This window comes from Elephas maximus, chromosome 2, assembly GCF_024166365.1.
Source record: "Elephas maximus indicus isolate mEleMax1 chromosome 2, mEleMax1 primary haplotype, whole genome shotgun sequence".
NCBI lineage: Eukaryota > Metazoa > Chordata > Mammalia > Proboscidea > Elephantidae > Elephas > Elephas maximus.
In genome coordinates, this window is record NC_064820.1 from 150453803 (window position 1) to 150472710 (window position 18908).

The window sequence follows — 18908 nt, forward strand, 5'->3', positions numbered from 1 at the left end:
TCTGGGAAGGCCTGTCCCCAGTTTAATCAGAGGGCATCTGCTGTTGGCCAAGCTCCAACTTTACGTCGCCGTAACCACATACCAGGGTGAGAAGGGCAGCCAGAGCAGCACAGACAGGTGTGTGTGGGGCTGGATCTGGCCTGAGCTGAAAAAGGATGTAACCTTGGAGCAGGGGAAAGGAGGCTGGAAGCTGGAGACTTGCCAGCCCCTCAGCCAGCACTAAAGGGGAGAAAAGTCAGATTTATTTCGCTGTGGGAAGCACCCAGGACCAAAATCAAGACAGAGCCTTGGGGCTGTATTTCTGCTTTCCATTGGCTTATGCACTACTATAATAACTCCTTGTTTTAACATGGTTCTTGTTTCCAAAGAGTCCCACATGTTTTATTTTCAATTTAACGAATCCTCAAACATGTGCTAGCTGGTAGTCTAAAGCAACATAACTATCACCATTTTATGCTGAGGATAAGGGAGCACAGAAAGCTTAATGAATTGCTGAAGGTCACAGAGAGAGAGAGAGAGAGATGGATCTAGTAGTGGAGAGTTCTAGATGTAGGACCTCTTCTATGATACTATATATGTTGGCTAGAATGAGAATCACCTATTGGGCTCCATCCAATAAAAAGGTATCTTTAATACCTACTTTACAGAAATGTTGGAAGCTTAAATAAGATAGCATTATCAACCCAGATTTATTTCTAGCATCAAAGTCTTATACATATCTGCTACATGGCATCTCCATGTGTTCCAAAACTGAATGCTTGATTTGCATCCTCCAGCCAACTCTACTTCCCTTCCCGTGTCCCCACCTCAGGAAAATGACCAACACTATGCCAGCCCCTAGTGTCATTCTGACCTCCTTTCCCAGCCCCCCATTTTCAAAGAATCACCAATCTGTCAAGTCAACCTTTTCAATATTTTGCATTCCACCCACTCTTCCTCATAGCTACTACCTCTAGAGTCAACTTTCCCACCACCTCTCACCTGGACTCCTCATAACCCCTTATAAGGATCTCTGCCTCTCTGCTTGCCACTTGCCACTCCAAGTCCTCCAAAAAGGCTGCTCTGATCCTCACAACCTTGTGGTGCCTACCACAGCTGTATAATTGCTTCATGTCGATCTCCTCATTAGACACCCAGCACCACAAAGGCAGGGGCTGTGTCCCTGTCTTGTTCACTGCTGAGCCCATAGTGCTTAGAAAACATCTGGCACATAGTAGGTACACAATAAATATTGGGTAAATCAATGAATGCACGAGGCTCAGTGCATTTGTCTCCTTCCCTTCTTAGAGGCAAAAAAGTTCCCAGGTTTATGTCAGTTATTTTAACCCCAAAACACCCCTCAGATAAAAGGTGGGCTCAGTGGGGCATGGCATGACCTTGCCAATCCCAGGCTATCCTGCTGATTCAAGGGTGATGTTGGAACTTCCCTGGCCCCCAACATGAGGAGTAATTAAATAGATGCATTTCTTGGTACCATCCTAAACAGCTCACCCAGCAGGACCTGTAACTTTTTGAATACATCAACTTTACCTACTGAGTATATGTCTTCAGCAGAACCAAGCTCCAACTCCCTGCATCCCCCATCGCCATCGCCATCCCCAAGCCCACATGCATACCTACTTGCCTTTTCTCTTTTTTCCCCTTTGCAGAGCTGTGGCATTTTGGCAGCCTAGCAAATGAGAATATCACATATAAATGAAAATGACCATCAGAAAATGTTAATGGCCACACGGCCCAGGTACAGAACAGGGGAGGTGGAAATCCTGACCACAGGGGGAAAAAAATCGGTAAAAGACCTCAAAACTTATTTTGCAGCACTGGAGGCAAGCTTGCTTAGCCCAGCTGGAAAGAATTTATTTTCTTTTGACTCCTCTGTGTTCCTGCAAAGGAGCCCTGGTGGCATGTAGGTTAAAGCACTCAGCTCCTAACTGAAAGGTGGGCAGTTTGAACCCACCAGCCATTCCACGGGAGAAAGATGTCACGGTCTGCATCTGTAAAGATTTGCAGCCTTGAAAACCCTATGGGGCAGCTCTACTCTGTCCTATAGCGTCACTATGAGTTGGAATGAACTTGACTGCAGTGGGTTTTTTGTTTGTTTGTTTGAGGGATGCCCCTACAAGTTCCCAATCAACTCAGACATCCTTGTCCTTGGAACATTCCTATTCTAAAACGGATAAAACAATCCCTGGAGTTTGTAAGACACCATCAGTTGGAAGACTCATCCCAGTTTCAGAGAAGTTAAAATAGCATGCATATTACCTATTGCTGTTGAGTCAATTCTGACTCATAGCAACCCTACAGAGTCAATAAAATAGCATAATGTCCACTTCATAGGATTATCAAAAGCACGAAATAAGTTTATATTTGCAATGTGCTCAGAACAGTGTCTTACATGTAATAAATGATATATAAATTCATGTTGGTTAAATTAAAATTTCCTCATCCAGCTCTTTGAAGTAGATGCCACTGTGATCCTATTTTATGGTTGTTATGGGTTGAATTATGTCCCCCCAAAAGATACGCTGCAGTCCTAACATCCAGTACTTGTGAATGTGACCTTATTTGGAAATAGGGTCATTGCAAATATAACTAGTTAAGACAGAGTTATTAGGGTGGACCCTGATCTCTTTATGACTGGTGCCCTTATAGGAAGAGAGGAAAAGATACAGAGGGAAGACAGCCTTGTGAAGATTGAGGCAGAGATTGGAGTTATGCTGCCACAAACCAAGGAACACCTGGGCTACCAGAAGCTGGGAGAATTGTTAAGGACTCTGAAGCTTGGAGAGGTTAAATGACTTGCTCAAGATTATAAAGAATCTGAACCTGGACAGTATGGCTCCAGAGTCTATGACTGATCTAAACCTGGATGCAGTGCTGCCTCCCTCTCTTCCCCTTATATTACATTCCAAGGTGTGAAACACGAACATTCCTGATCTCTGTAGTCTGAATAAGAAGCCCTCAGAGACTTGAAGACAATTTTCTTTCCCTCTACCAGAAAAGCTGTCCATGTTCCTTTTCTATTTCCTCATTAGCTTTGTGTTCAAAGAAAAGGAATGCACCCATGTGTTGGCATCAGCCTCCATGCATAGTACAAGGATTCGGGAAAGTGTGGCAGGGGCTTCCCTCCCTCTCATCGCTTTAGAAGCATATCACAGTTTGGGCACGGTGCAGGATGACACCTTTGGGGAAGTAAAACACCTTTGGGGAAGTGGAGGCTGGTAAATGCAGGATCAACAGAGCTTGGCCACACACCCAAATGACGAGGCTACCAAAAGTGGCCCCAGCTCAGCAAGAATCCTGGAGAAAGTTCTCCAAGAAGCTTTCAAGCTGGGCTGGAAACAGGAGAGCAAATTTGGAGCTAGAGGAGCCACACAAAGCCATGGGGCTTTGGAAGCACACAAAAATGAACCAGACTGGTTTGCTGAGCCCCCAGAGAAGCCCCGAGTATTAACAGTCTTACTGGAGCATAAGCTAAATCCAAAGGATTTCTAAAACCACCTAGTGAACTAGGTCTAACCAAAACAAATTTATTACAAATGTTTCCTACTAAAACTCCCTAAATGGAACATAGATCAGCAAAGTTCTACGCACTAAACTGAACCAGCTCAAACCCCTAGGAATGAAGAGCACTAGGAAGGCATTACCTCAAGGCAAAACAGCGAAGAGGGCCTTGACAAGCCCATGGGAGAACATAAACCCCCATAATTACAGTAACTGTGCAGAGCACTAAGGCTGGGGGAGCCTTGGTTCAAACAGTAGCTCTGTCTCTTTCTACCTTTTGACTTTCAGATTAGTTGATTAATCCCTCTGGGCCCATTTACTCATCTGTAAAATGGAATAATAATGGTGTGCCTTCTTTATAGGGCTGTTGTGAGGATTAAAAGGCACATAAAACTCACAGCACATAGTGTCTAGCACATAAGAAACACTTTATAACTTAGATGACAATGTCACTGCCATTATTATAAGATGCTTTATAATTTACCGTGCTATTTCGTCTTAAAGCCTCACACATGAGCCTCACACAAGCAGGTCAGTTCACCACTTTATTAGCTGAAAAACTGAGGCTCAGAGTAGAAATTTTAACTGCTTACACACTCATCCCCACTAGATTTTTCTTAAGGTCAAAGTGATGAAAAGAATTTGCCTGGCTATAACAGATTTGCATAGAATTTACAGATGCCTACAACGATGAAAGACATCCTTAGGTAATTTGCAAGTTAAATTTGGATCTTTTCACTCAAAGCATAAAATGAAAAAGGAACTATCAAGCTAGGAAGAACTATAGGGGAGACAGCAGGGGTCCCCAGGAATTCTCTCAAGATCTTCAGTGAGAGAACACTAAATTCAAGAATTTAGCATCTGCCCACCAAAGGAATATCATACAGGGCATTAAAATGGTGGCTATAAAATCCATGCAACAGCATGGAGAAACAGAGTGAGAAAATCAAGTTACAGAATTGGATGCACAGAATGATAGCAGCAGGGGGGAAGGAAGAGTGGAAGGGAATACACCAGGAGCTAGCAGTGGTTGTATTCAAGTAGCAGTGCAGGTAATTTCCTTCTTCTTCCAAAGGTTCTTAATGTGAAAATATATCATAAATAGTATAATCTTCATTAAGAGTGTATACTCTGGCATCAGACAGACCTGAGTTTGAATCTCAGCTTCATCACTTAATACCTGTGTCATCGCCACAATTTTTCACTCTCTCTGAGCTTCAGTTCGCTTATTTGTAAGATAGAGATAAGAGTGGCAGGATATACATACCTATCAGGATTTTAAGATAAGATCATACAGTATCTGCTTTGCACAGTGTCTGACATATGCTAAGTGATCAATCAAGGTTAAATGAGTATTCTTAAAGAGAAGCAGAAACCTCATTTTGCCTGTGCTTCCATTCCTCCTTATGCGTGGGGACTGGTCAATAGTGGCTGCTATTCTGTTGATTCTTCTCACCCCTCACTTCTGAAGAAGGTGTTGAGAGAGAACTAGACTAGGAGTTGTGAAACTTGGGCTCTAGTGCTGGCTGTCACTAGGACTCAGTTTCTCCTCCTGCAAAATGAGAGGAGAAGACCACGGCATCCCTATCCTGACATTCTCCTCCAGTGGGGAAATGTGCGATCCTTTTACCTTCACAGCAGGAAATTATAAATAAAGTTCAGATAAATCAATGAGAAAAAGAGCACATCAGTGGAAAAATGCTCAAAGGCCTTGGATAAGCCAGTCTCCAAAGAAATACAAATGGCCAAACTATAAACAAGTCGACTGCCTAGTAACCAAGCAGCCGTAGCACTTAACCATTATACCACCAGGGTATAAGAAATCACCTATTAAATTTGCAAAGATTTTTTTAAAATCATCCTTCTCTGGTTAGCAGATATGGAATTTTCACTTATGCATTGTTTGTGGGCTCAGAAACTGGTACAATCCTCCTGAAGGGCAAGTCCATGATATTTATATTAAGAGCCATAAAATGTTTGTGACCTTTGACTTCACAATCCGAGCCACAGGAATTTGATCTGAAAGGTAATGAAAAATGTTTACAAAGATTTATCAGCAATGATATTTTCTCAGTATTACTTATAATAGTAAAAACTGGGAAAAAACCTTAATGTCTAAAATCAGAGAACTCATTAAATAAGGTACATTTATGTAATGGAACATTATATGGCCATTAAACATCATGCTACCTGAGAATGAATATCTGACAGACAGGAAAACATGACATTAATTAAATAAAAATGACCAATCAATATTATCTTAGGTTGTTCTCTAGAAGCAGAGCCTGAGACAAGGATTCTCGAGGAAGTGAGTTATTAAGAGAGGGGGAATGAGGGAAGCAAGATAGTGAGGGGAAGAAAGCCAAGCAAGAGTGCAGTGTCCACTGGAGACTAGCATCAGCCTGGTCCCACTGGAAGTTCTGGTATCCCTTGAAGTCTGGTCTTTTTTCGTCCATGTCATTGGCTGTTGGCTGCCAGCATAGGGTGTATGGATTTTTTTTTTTTTTTTTTACCTCTTCAGTTGTCTCTGCCAAGGGTAAGTCTCCTGAGAAGGGGTACTACTAATACTCACTTGCTTCTTGTGTTAAGGTTACTCCCTCTAGGCATGGCTTCTCCAGAATTCTGTCTCTTCATGATATCTAGGACAACATATAAAAAGAGGGTTACTTGGTGTGAAAAACTGCTCTTGTAGTTGGTCTGAGGTCGTGACTGATACTTGTCACTTCTATTAGTATAAGTGGCTTTCCTGGTCAGGTGACCCAGGCCATTACCCCTGAGGAGTATGAGCCCCTGATCACCATGCCTTTACCAGGTTGTGGTTGCTACACTTGCCCATTTACAGCTACATCAGACATGGAAGTACCAAGGGACTACATAGGATCATCTGAGTGCAAATATTTCTCTTTATCCCTACTACAACATCTACTCTCTTATGATGACAAGGGTCAATTACTCCTTTCTGTACCTGCTGGTCGTATGGCACGAGGAGCCCAGAGTGATTAGGCAGCAGCCATATTTTTATGTTTAGTGGAACTCCTACTATGTACCCTTGTGGAAGCTTTCCTCCTCTGGGACCCACGATCTCCAGATTGATAGAGACTGAAGTTGCTAAGAAGAAGCACAAATTCCCCCAGATGGGTAAGCAGGATCGATGATAAGCAGGAATGATCCTTCTTCCATCCCTGAATTCTCAAATCCATGTAACCTGTCTATTGAAGACATACCACCATAAAATAGCCATTGGTTTAAGGTACATACTGTAGCCTGAAGGATACAGCTTCATCCTTGCAGGATATCATCTCTAAACTGGTACCTCCACTATGCTTTGAGAGGCTATACCAGTGCATTTAAAGAGGCTATTCCAAAGTTGCTTCCACACCAAAAGCTTCTGGGTGGTGCAGTATATGAAAGCATCAGTGGTTTCCATGTAATGTGCTTACTGCCATACCTCCTTTGCCACAAAATAAGCCCCTTGGTCGAAGGCAATGTTATGGGGTATCCCATGCCAGTAGATCAGACACTAGTATAGTGGTGCTGGCTAAGGCAAGAAAGGCAAATATGAATCCAGAATATGTGTCAGTTCAGTCAAAATGAAACACGGCTCATTCTAAATTGTAAGAGGTCTGATATATAGGGGACTCAGCAATGATCTCTCTTTCTGGCAGGTCAAACTTCTGGCTGTGGTAGCAGTAGATAGATCAGCCTTGGTGAAAGGAAGCCCAAGTTGTTGGACCCTGCATGGCCTTCATCTCTGCCATCTTGGCTGTTCCATAAGTCAGTCCATTGTGTGAGAAATATAGATATGTGTATGTGCATGGGTTACATGTAGTTCCTAGCCTTGTCCACTTAGATTAGAGGGGGTAGAAAAAACATATCCCAGTAGCAACGAGAACACCTAGTGCTTGGGTCTTGTTTTCTAAATGCTAATCTCCAATAAAAGGAACCAGAGCTCCTTCAGAAGTGGTTGATTCCAGGGCTGAGACAAGGAAAATAAAACATGAGCCTGGAATGTTTTATAGTGGCAGAAAGTAAGAAATTGTTCAAAAAGGATGGGACTTACAAGAAGAACAGAGCCCAACCTGAAGAAGCTCCTAAGGGTCAAGGCTGGAACCGTTTTAGAAATAAAATAATTATAGTATTGCATTTAACCCATACCTGTGAGTTCGTACTGACCGAAACAAATTAATAAATAGATAATTGAGGGAGAAAGGATAGTAGCAGAATTCCAATTAATAAATGTGGAAGAGGGAAATAGAAAACCAGCAGTAGGCAAACACTACAGTAATAACTGTTGTGGACAAGATCCACCCCACACACAGAAGCTAAAATTAGCAGGCAAAGGTTTGAAGAGAAACAGGACTGCATACATAGTCTCAAAGTATCTCCCCCAAGTTATTTATTAATTATAAAAAGAAGGATAGTAACTTTATAGTGGAGAACCTGGCAGAAACCACCTTCACCATGTGATGAAGATAAATATCACTAATAATAAGACATATTGACATCATGGACTTCTTGATGTGATGCACTAAGAAGGGCAGAGCACCATTTTTGTGATAATCTTGCCAAAAAGGCATAACCTCACTCTAATCGTAGGTAAACATCAGACAAACTCAAATTGAGGAACATTCTACAAAATAACTGATCAATACTCTTTAAAAGTGTCAAGACCATTAAAAAAAAAAAAGCAAGAAAAAACAGAGGAACTGTTCAAAAATTGGAGGAGACTAAAAATAAATACCAACTACATGTGCGATCCTGGAATAGAAAAATGGCATTAATGGAGACCTGGTGGAATTCAAATAAAGTCTATAGTTTAGTTTACAGTATTATACCAATGTTGTTATTACTGCTGGGTGTCATCAAGTCTATTTCAACTCATAACGACCCCATGTGACAAAGTAGAGCTGCCCCATAGGGTTTTCTTGGCTATAATCTTTAAGCATATCATCAGGTCTTTCTCCTTTGGAGCAGCTGGTGGGTTCAAACCTCCAGCCTTTTGGATAGCAGCTGAGCACTTAACTGTTTGTGCCACCAGGGCTCCTTGTACAGACCTTAGTTTCCTGGTCTTGTATTATGGTTAAGTAAGTGTTAACAGTTGGTTAAGCTGGGTAGGGGACATAACAGAAATCTCTATACAATTTTTGCAACTTTTCTATAAGTTTAAAATTAATTCAAAATAAAAAGTTAAAAATATAATTAACAAGTAAAAAATGAAATAAAATACACTTTACATTTTGTAAACCAGAAAGAAGGGGAAGGAAGGAAGGAAGGAAGGAAGGAAGGAAGGAAGGAAGGAAGGAAGGAAGGAAGGAAGGAAGGAAGGAAGGAAGGAAGGAAGGAAGGAAGGAAGGAAGGAAGGAAGGAAGGAAGGAAGGAAGGAAGGAAGGAAGGAAGGAAGGAAGGAAGGAAGGAAGGAAGGAAGGAAGGAAGGAAGGAAGGAAGGAAGGAAGGAAGGAAGGAAGGAAGGAAGGAAGGAAGGAAAAAGTAGCCCCAGACAATGCAAACTCCTTTTTGAGTTACCTAAGCCCCAACAAAACAAATAACTCAGGTGGAAAATAAAAAATTATGTCCACTCCCTAAACAAAACAAGAACTGTATTTAGAGTCTCCACATGCTGTGTTCTTCCATTAGCATGGGTAATTGGAAATTGACTGCCTTTAGAAATGATGCCCAGTTTCTCTCTCTGGGTACAACATAAGATACATTCCCAGGACAATAGCCTATGTTATTGAATGCAACAGTAATTAAGTTAATGTATCCTATCTTGTGTGTAGAAGTGTAATTCAGATGGTACAAATCTTTTATTGAACTCAAATTCAATAGACATGCACAGTTCCCCAATTTGGTGTGGTTAAGGTTGTAGGAAAATTATAAAAGGCGATACATTATAATTATATTCCTATGAAGGCTGGGTGTTTTTACTTGACACACACCATTCAGAGGGCACCTTTTCATTTTCACAGAGGGAAATGTTCAGGTGAGTAAACAACAGAACATAATAAATGGGACAGAGACCTGCAGCTTTTGTTGAACAAGCATCTTCTCTTTTTTCTGCTAGCTACACACAGATTTTTCATTGAAGAACCACTTCCTCCTCTCAGTTCATGTGGCTCAGGAGGGCAGGTGTCACAGCTTAGCTTCAGAGACTGCACATTGTCCCACCTTTCCAAAAAACATACAGTTCCCCTGGCTACAGTGATTGGTTCAGGAGGGGTACATGGCTAAAGACTGGTCAATGAGGCTCAATTCGAGGACTTTTGTTGGAGTTATTGGGAAAGAAGAGCCCTGGTGACACAGTGGTTAAGAGCTCAGATGCTAAACAAAAGGTCAGCACTTCGAATCCACCAGCTGCTCCTTGGAAACCCTATGGGGCATTTCTACTCTGTCCTGTAGGGTTGCTATGAGTCAGAATCGACTTGACGGCAAAGGATTTTTTTGTTTGTTTTTAATTAGGAAAGAGAAGGGTGCCTTCTGCTGGTGTTTCTAAGGAAAGCCTAGAGTCAGTGGTGGCCATCCGGCCATTTTCTTGGAAGAGATGATGAACAAAGCCAACGGAGAGGAAAGCAGAGCTGAGAGATGGTGAGCAACAAGGTCCTAAAGACATAATTTAAGTCCTCGGATCTTGCCAAGCCCTGGACCTTACAGGTACATGAGTCAATATATTCTTTTATTTTATTTCTCCTTAAGCCAGCTTTAGTTGGGTTCCTAACATTTACTAACATAGGAAACAATATTAAAAAATAACCACCACCCATTAGAAGACATAAAGATAGACATAATGATAAAAGGACCAATTCATCAAGAAGATTTAACAATTATAAATATATATGACCGAACATCAGAGCACCTAAATATATAAACACTGATAGAATTGAAGCAAGAACTAGATAGCACTACAATAATAGTTAGAGACTTCAACACACTGCTTTCAGTAGTCAACAAAATATCTAGAAAGAAGATCAATGAGGAAACAGACAACCTGAATGATGCTATAAACCAACTAGACTTAAGAGACATATACAGAACACTTCACCCAACAACTGCACAGTGTACATTCACTCCAGTGCACGTGGATCATTCTCTGGGGTAGACCACATGTTAGGTCACAAAGCAAGTCTCAATAAATTTAAAAAGACTGAAATCATACAAAGTATCTTCTCTGACCAAAACAGAGTGAAGCTAGAAACCAGTAACAGGGGGAAAAAAAAAAAACTGGAAAATACACAAACATATGGAAATTAAACAACATACTATTAAACTAACAATGGGCCAAAGAAGAAATCAAAAGAGAAATCACAAATTTCTTAGAGTCAAATGAAAATGAAAGTACAACATACTAAAATTTATGGGATGCAGTGAAGGCAATACTTAGAGGGAAACTTATAGCAATAAATGTCTACAGGAAAAAAGACGAAAAATCTCAAATCAACAGCCAAACTCTACATACAACTTAAGAAACTAGAAAGAGAAGAGAAAACTAAGCCTAAACCTACCAGAAGAAAGGAAATTACAAAGATCAGAACATAAATAAATAAAATCAAAACATAAAGACAGTAAAGAAAATCAATAAAACCAGAAGTCAATTCATCAAAAAGACCAATAAAATTTACAAACTTTTGGCTAGACTGACAAAGAGCAAAGATACAAATAACTAAAATAAAAAATGAAAGAGGAGACATTACAACTGACCCAATAGAAATAAAGAGAATTATGGCAGAATATTATGAATAACTTTACAGCAACAGACTGGATAATATATATGAAATGCATGAATTCTTGAAAGCACACAACCTACCCTAACTGACTCAAGAGGAAATAGAAAGTCTCAACAGACCTATATCAAGTGAAAAGATTAAATCAGTGATCAAAAAGTCCCAACAACAACAAAAAAAATCCTGAACCAGATGGTTTCACTACGGAATTCTACCATTTAGAGAAGAATTGATACCAACACTGTTGAAACTGTTCAAATAGTTGGAAAACATGGCCTTGGAGATAGAAACATCACTGGAGATCGCATGATAGAATTTAGCAAGACCAACAACCTATTCATTGTAAATATCTATCTTTAACAACATAAACAGCAACTATACACATAGACTTCATCGGAAGGAAAGCACAGAAAAGAGGTGATGGAAAAGCTCAACGTCATCATTCTGAAAGGCCAGAGGCCAGCTGTGGAACAGACCATCAATTGCTCCTATGCGAGTTCAAGTCGAAGCTGAAGAAAATAAAAAGGTCCATGAGAACCAAAACATGACTTTGAATATACACCATCTTTCATGGATTGAATTGTGTCCCCCAAAAATATGTGTCAACTTGGTTAGGCCATGATTCCCAATATTGTGTGGTTGTCCTCCATTTTGTGATTTTCCTGTGTTATAAATCATAATCTCTGCTTGTGGTAAAACAGTATTAGGGTCACATCCAGACCAAAATGGATGTCAGAAGAGACTCTGAAACTTGCTCTTGTTCAGGTCACATCCCTGATCCAATATAAAGGGAGTTTCCCTGGGGTGTGGCCTGCACCACCTTTTATCTTACAAGAGATGAAAGGAAAGGAAAGTGAGCAGAAAGTTGGGGACCTCATACCACCAAGAAAGCAGTGCCAGGAGCAGAGCACTTCCTTTGGACTCAGGGTTCCTGCTCAGAGAAGCTCCTAGTCCAGGGGAAGACTGATGACAAGGATCTTCCTCCAGAGCCAAGAGAGAAAGTATTCCCTGGAGCTGATGCCCTGAATTTGGACTTCTAGCCTACCAGACTGTGAGAAAATAAGTTTCTTTTTTTTGAAGCTATCCACTTGTGGTATTTCTGATATAGCAGCACTAGATGACTAAGACAGAATTTGGAACCATGAGAGTGGGGTGCTGCTCTAACTAATACCTAAAATGTGGAAGTGGTTTTGAAACTGTGAATGGATAGAAGACTCAGAGGAGGAGAGGAGAGCTGTTAGTACCAGAGAAGGTACAGATGGTGAGAAACAGCAACAGAGGACCAGCAACAGCAGAGGACTGAAAGCAGCAGTGAACCAGCAGCAGCAGAACCAAGAGACCTACACCAGACAGAGCTGGACCCAACCCACAGAGTGAGAGAGTTGAGTGACTGTGTACAAGAGGCTTCCTGGTGGAGTGGGGTGCCTCCAGGCACTAACTGGTGGAGCTACTGAGCTTTGGAACACTTTGGAAACCATCTCAAGTATATATTTGATGCACTGAACACAAATGACCGAAGATCAGACGAGTTGTGGAATGACATCAGGCACATCATACGTAAAGAAAGCAAAAGGTCATTAAAAAGACAGGAAAGAGAGAAAAGACCAAAATGGATGTCAGGAGAGACTCTGAAACTTGCTCTTCAACATAGAGTAGCTAAAGTGAATGGAAGAAATGATGAAGTGAAAAAGCTGAAAAGAAGATTTCAAAGGGCACCTCAAGAAGATGAAGTATTACAATGAAATGTGTGAAGACCTGGAGTTAGAAAACCAAGAGGGAAGGATACACTCAGCATTTCCCAAGCTGAAAGAACTGAAGAAAAAATTCAAGCCTCAAGTTGCAATTTTGAAGGATTCTATGTGCAAAATATTGAACGACGCAGGAAGCACCATTAGAAGATGAAAGAAATTCAGAGAGTCACTGTGCCTAAAAAAATTGATCAAGGTTCAACTATTTCAGGAGGTAGCATATGATCAAGAACCGATGGTATTGAAGGAAGAAGTCCAAGCCGAACTAAAGGCATTGTCGAAAAACAAGGCTCCAAGAATTGACATAATCACAATTGAGATGTTTCAACAAACAGATGCAGCGCTGGAAGTGCTCACGCATCTATGCCAAGAAATTTGGAAGACAGCTACCTGGCCAACTGACTAGAAGAGATCCGTATTAGTGCCCATTCCAAAGAAAGGTGATCCAATAGAATGCAGAAATTTTTGAACAATATCATTAATATCACACACAAGTAAAATTTTCTGAAGATAATTCAAAAATGGTTAGAGCAGTACATTGACAGGGAACTGCCAGAAGTTCAAGTCAGATTCAGAAGAGGACGTGGAACAGGGGGTATCACTGCTGATTCAGTTGGATCCTGGCTGAAAGAAGGAAATACCAGAGAGAGATGTTTACCTGTGTTTTATTGATTATGCAAAGGCATTTGACTGTGTGGATCATAACAAATTATGGATAACTTTTCAAAGAATGAGAGTTCCAGAACACTTAATCATGCTCATGTGGAATCTGAACATGGACCAAGATGCAGCCAGTCATTCAAACAGAACGTGGAGACACTGCACGGTTTAAAATCAGGAAAGGTGTGCATGAGGGTTGTATCATTCCACCATATTTATGCAATCTGTATGCCTTGCAAATAATCTGAGAAGCTAGACTACGTGAAGAAGAACGGGCAACAGGATTGGAGGAAGACTCATTAACGACCTGCATTATGCAGATGACACAGTGTTGCTTGCTGAAAGCCAAGAGAAATTGAAGTACTTACTGACGAAGATCAAAGACTACAGCTTTCAGTATGGATTACACTTCAGCATAAAGAAGACAAAAAATCCTCACAACTGGACCAATAAACAACATCAGGATAAACAGAGAAAAGATTGAAGTTGTCAAGGATTTCATTTTACTTGAATCCACAATCACCACCCCTGGAAGCTGCAGTCAAGAAATCAAATGACATATTGCATTGGGTAAGTCTGCTGCAAAAGACCTCTTTAAAGTGTTGAAAAGCAAAAATGTCACTTTGAAGACTAAGGTGAGCCTGACCCAAGCCATGGTGTTTTCAATTGCCTTATATTCATGTGAAAGCTGGACAATGAATAAAGAAGACCCAAGAAGAATTGACACCTTTGAATTATGATGTTGGCAAACAATATTGAAAATACCATGTACTGCCAGAAGAACGAGCAACTCTGTCTTGGAAGAAGTACAGCCAGAATTCTCCTTGGAAGCAAGGATGGCAAAACCTTGTCTTAAATACTTTGAATATGTTAGCAGGGGGGATCAGTCCCTGGAGAAGGACATCATGCTTGGTAAGGGAGAGGGTCAGTGAAAAAGAGGGAGTCCATCAATGAGATAGATTGACAGTGACTGCAACAATAGGCTCAAACATAGCAACGATTATGAGGATGGCACAGAAGCAGGCAGGGTTTCATTCTGTTGTACATAGGGTTGCTGTGAGTTGGAACCTACTCAATGGCACTTAACAATACAGCTATTTAAACTCTTCCAAATGATAGGGAAGGAAGAAATACTCCCTAATTCATTCTATGAAGCAAACATAACCCTGTTACCAAAACAAGACAAAGACACCACAAGAAAACTACAGGTGAATATCCCTTATGAGTATAAATACAAAAATCCTCAACAAAATACTAGTGAACAGAAGCCAACAGCATATTAAAAGAGTCATATATCATGACCAAGTGGTATTTATTCCAGGAATGCAGGAGTGGTTCAATACTAGAAAATCAATCAAGGTAATACTCCACATCAACAGAACAAAGGGAAAGAACCACATGATCTCTCTATGGATGCAGAAAAAGCATTCGCTAAAATCCGACACCCTTTCTTGATGAAAATCCTCAAGAATAGTGGAATAGAAGGGAAGTTTCTCAGTATGATTTAGGGCATAAGTGAAAAGTCAACATTATACTTAATGAAGGAAGATTGAGAGCTTTCCCCTTGAAACTGAGAACAAGACTAGTGTGCCACCCTTACCGCTTCTATTCGGTATTGAATTAGAAGTCCTAGCCAGAGCAATAAGACAAGAAAAATAAAAGGTATCCAGATTGAAAAAGAAAAAGTAAATTATTCACGGATGACATGATCATATACATAGAAAATCCCAAAGAGTTGCAAGAAAGCTTCTGGAGCTAATAGAGGAATTCAGCAAAGTTGCAGGGTACAAGGTCAATAAACAAAAAATCAGTTGGGTTTCTATACACCAGCAATGAGAAATCCGAAAGGGAAATTATTCCCTTTACAACAGTGTCTAAGAGAATAAAACACCCAGGAATAAATTTAACCAGGGATGTAGAAGGTTCATACAATGAAAATTATAAAATACTGCTTTAAAGAGATTAAAGAAGATGTAAATAAATGGAAACATGTCCCATGTTCATGGATTAGCAGATTTAATAGTGTTAAGATACAATACTACCCAAGGTGATCTATAGAGTCAATGCAATCCTGATCAAAATTCCAATAGCCTTCTTTACAGAAATCCTGATCAAAATTCCGATAGACTTCTTTACAGAAATGAAAAACTAATCCTCAACTTTATATGGAATGGCAAGAGGCCCCTAATAGCTAAAGCAACGCTGAAAGAGAAGAACAAAATAGGAGGACTCACACTTCCTGATTTTGAAACGTATACAGCTACAGTAATCAAAACAGCCTGGTACTAGTACAGCAATAGACACATAGACCAAAGGACTGGAATTGAAAGTCCAGGAATAAACCCACACATCTATGGTCAACTGATTTTTGACAAGGATGCTAAGTCCATTCACTGAGGAAAGAAGAGTGTTTTCAACAAGTGGTGTTGGAATAATTGGGTTTCCACATGAAGAAAAATGAAACAGGATACATGCCTCACACCATACACAAAAACAAATTCAAAATGGATTAAAGGCCTAAATGTAAAACCTAAAACCAAAAAAATTCTTAAAAGACAGGGGCAAAGTTGTCAGGCCTAGCTTTTAATAAATAAATGGGACCTCATAATAAACAGAAAATTCGTTTATCAAAAGACTTTGCCAAAAAGTGAAAAGACAAGCTACTGACTGTGAGAATATCTTGGGCAATCATATATTTGATAAGAATCCAATAACCAAAACACATAGAAAACTTGGACAACTTAACAAAAAGACAACCCAATCATAAAATGGGCAAAGGACTGAATAGACATTTCCACAAAGAAGACATTCAAAACTCCATCAAACACATGCAAAGATGCTCAACGTCATTAGTCACGAAAAACCAAACCCATTGCCGTTGAGTCGATCCTACTTATAGTGACCCTACAGGACAGAGTAGAACTGCCCCATAGGATTTCCAAGGCCGTGAATCTTTATGAAAGCAAATTGCCACGTCTTTCTCCCATTGCTTGGCTCATGAGTTTAAACCTCCAGCCTTTCAGTTAGTAGCCAAGCACTTAGCCACTGCACTACCAGGGCTCCTCATCAGAGAGATGCAAATCAAAACTACAATGAGATACTATTTCATTCCCACTAGGATGGCTACATTTAAAAAAAGAAGAAAGAAAAACAGAAAATACAAATATTGGTGAGAATGTGGGGAAATTAGAACCTTTACCTATTGCCAGTGGAAATGCAAAATGGTACAGCTGTTGTGGAAAACAGTATGGCAGTTCTTCAAAAAATTCTAAATAGAATTATCATATGACCCAGCAATTCCACTCCTAGGTATACAGCAAAATACTTGAAAGCAGAGACTCAAACAGATTCTTGTTCATCAACGTTCATTGCAGCACTATTCACAGTAGCCAAAAGGTGGAAACAACCTAAATGACCATCAACGGATGAATCAATAAACAAAATGTGATACGTACATACAATGGAATACCACTCAGCATTCCGTTAAGAGAAACGAAGTCTTGACACATGCTACAATATGAATAGAGCTTAAAGACACTTGTTGTTAGGTGCCATCAAGACAGTTCCAACTCATAGCGACCCTGTGTACAACAACAAAAAAAATCTGCCCAGTCCTGCGTCATCCTTACAATTGTTACTATGTTTGAGCCCATTGTTGTAGCCACTGTATTCTTTTTCAGGGACCCACTACCTTACTAAGCATGATATCCTTCTGCAGGGACTGGTCCCTCCTGATAACATGTCCAAAGTACACAAGACAAAGTCTTGCCATCCTGACTTCCAAGAAGCACTTCTTCCTGTACTTCTTCCAAGATAGACTAGTTCATTTTTCTGTTAGTCTCATGGTATATTCAATATTCTTCACCAACACCATAATTCAAAGGTATCAATTCTTCTTCGGTCTTCCTTATTCATTGTCCAGCTTTCACACGCATATCAGGCAATTGAAAATAGCACGGCTTGGGTCAGGTGCACCGTAGTCCTCGAAATGACTTCTTTGCTTTTTAACGCTTGAAAGGAGTCTTTTGTAGCAGATTTTCCCAGTGCGATGTGTCTTTTGATTTCTTTACTGCTGCTTCCATGGGTGTTGATTGTGGATCCAAGTAAAATGAAATTCTTGACAACTTCAATCTTTTCTCTGTTTATCCTGATGTTGCTTGTGGGTCCAGTTGTGAGGATTTTTGTTTTCTTTATCTTGAGGCCTAATCCGTACTGAAGGCTATAGTCTTTGATCTTCATCAGTAAGTGCTTCTAGCCCTCTTCACTTTTAGCAACCAAGTTTGTGTCATCTGCCAGGCCAGATTACCCAATAACCAAGGTATGCACAGGTCCAATTGTGCCTTCCCATCAATCTGCAGTGCACAATTTCACCTGTCTCCCACAAAACCCATGTGAAATTGCTCATCACAGATAAGCAAGTAAATACAATTAACCTCGTGCACACCCCGCTTATTTGTTAATCTGTCCCTAGTTATCTGCATATCGCAGGTTGTTAATGAGTTTTCCCCCAATGCTGATGCCCAGTTCTTCTTCATATAGTCCAGCTTCTTGGATTATTTGCTCAGCATACAGATTGAATAAGCATGGTGAAAGGTTACAACCCTGATGCACACCTTTCTTGATTTTAAACCATGCAGTATCCCCTTGTTCCCTTCGAATGACTGCCTCTCTGTCTACATACAGGTTGCGCATGAGCACAACTGAGTCTTCTGAAATTCCTATTCTTTGTAATGTTATTCATAATTTCCTAGGATCCACACAATCAAATGTCTTTGCAAAGTCAATAGAACACGGGTAAGTATTTTTCTGGTGTTCTTTGCTTTCACCAGGATCCATCTGACATCAGCAATGATATCCCTCGTTCCACATCCTCTTGTGAATTCAGCTTGAATTTCTGGAGGTTCTCTGTTGATGTACTGCTGCAACCATTTTTGAATGACCTTCAGAAAATTTTACTTACCTGAGATATTAATGATATTGTTTGATAATTTTTGCATTCTGTTGGATCACCTTTCTTTGGAATGGGCACAAATATGGGTCTCTTCTAGTCAGTTGGCCAGGTAGCTGTCTTCCAAATTTCTTGGCATAGACATGTGAGCACCTCCAGTGCTGCAACCATTTGTTGAAACATCTCAATTGTGATTCTGTCAATTCCTGGAGTCTTGTTTTTTACCAATGCCTTCAGTGCAGCTTGGACTTCTTCCTTCAATACCATCGGTTCTTGATCATATGCTACCTCCTGAAATGATTGAACAGCAACCAGTTCTTTTTGGTAGAGTGACTC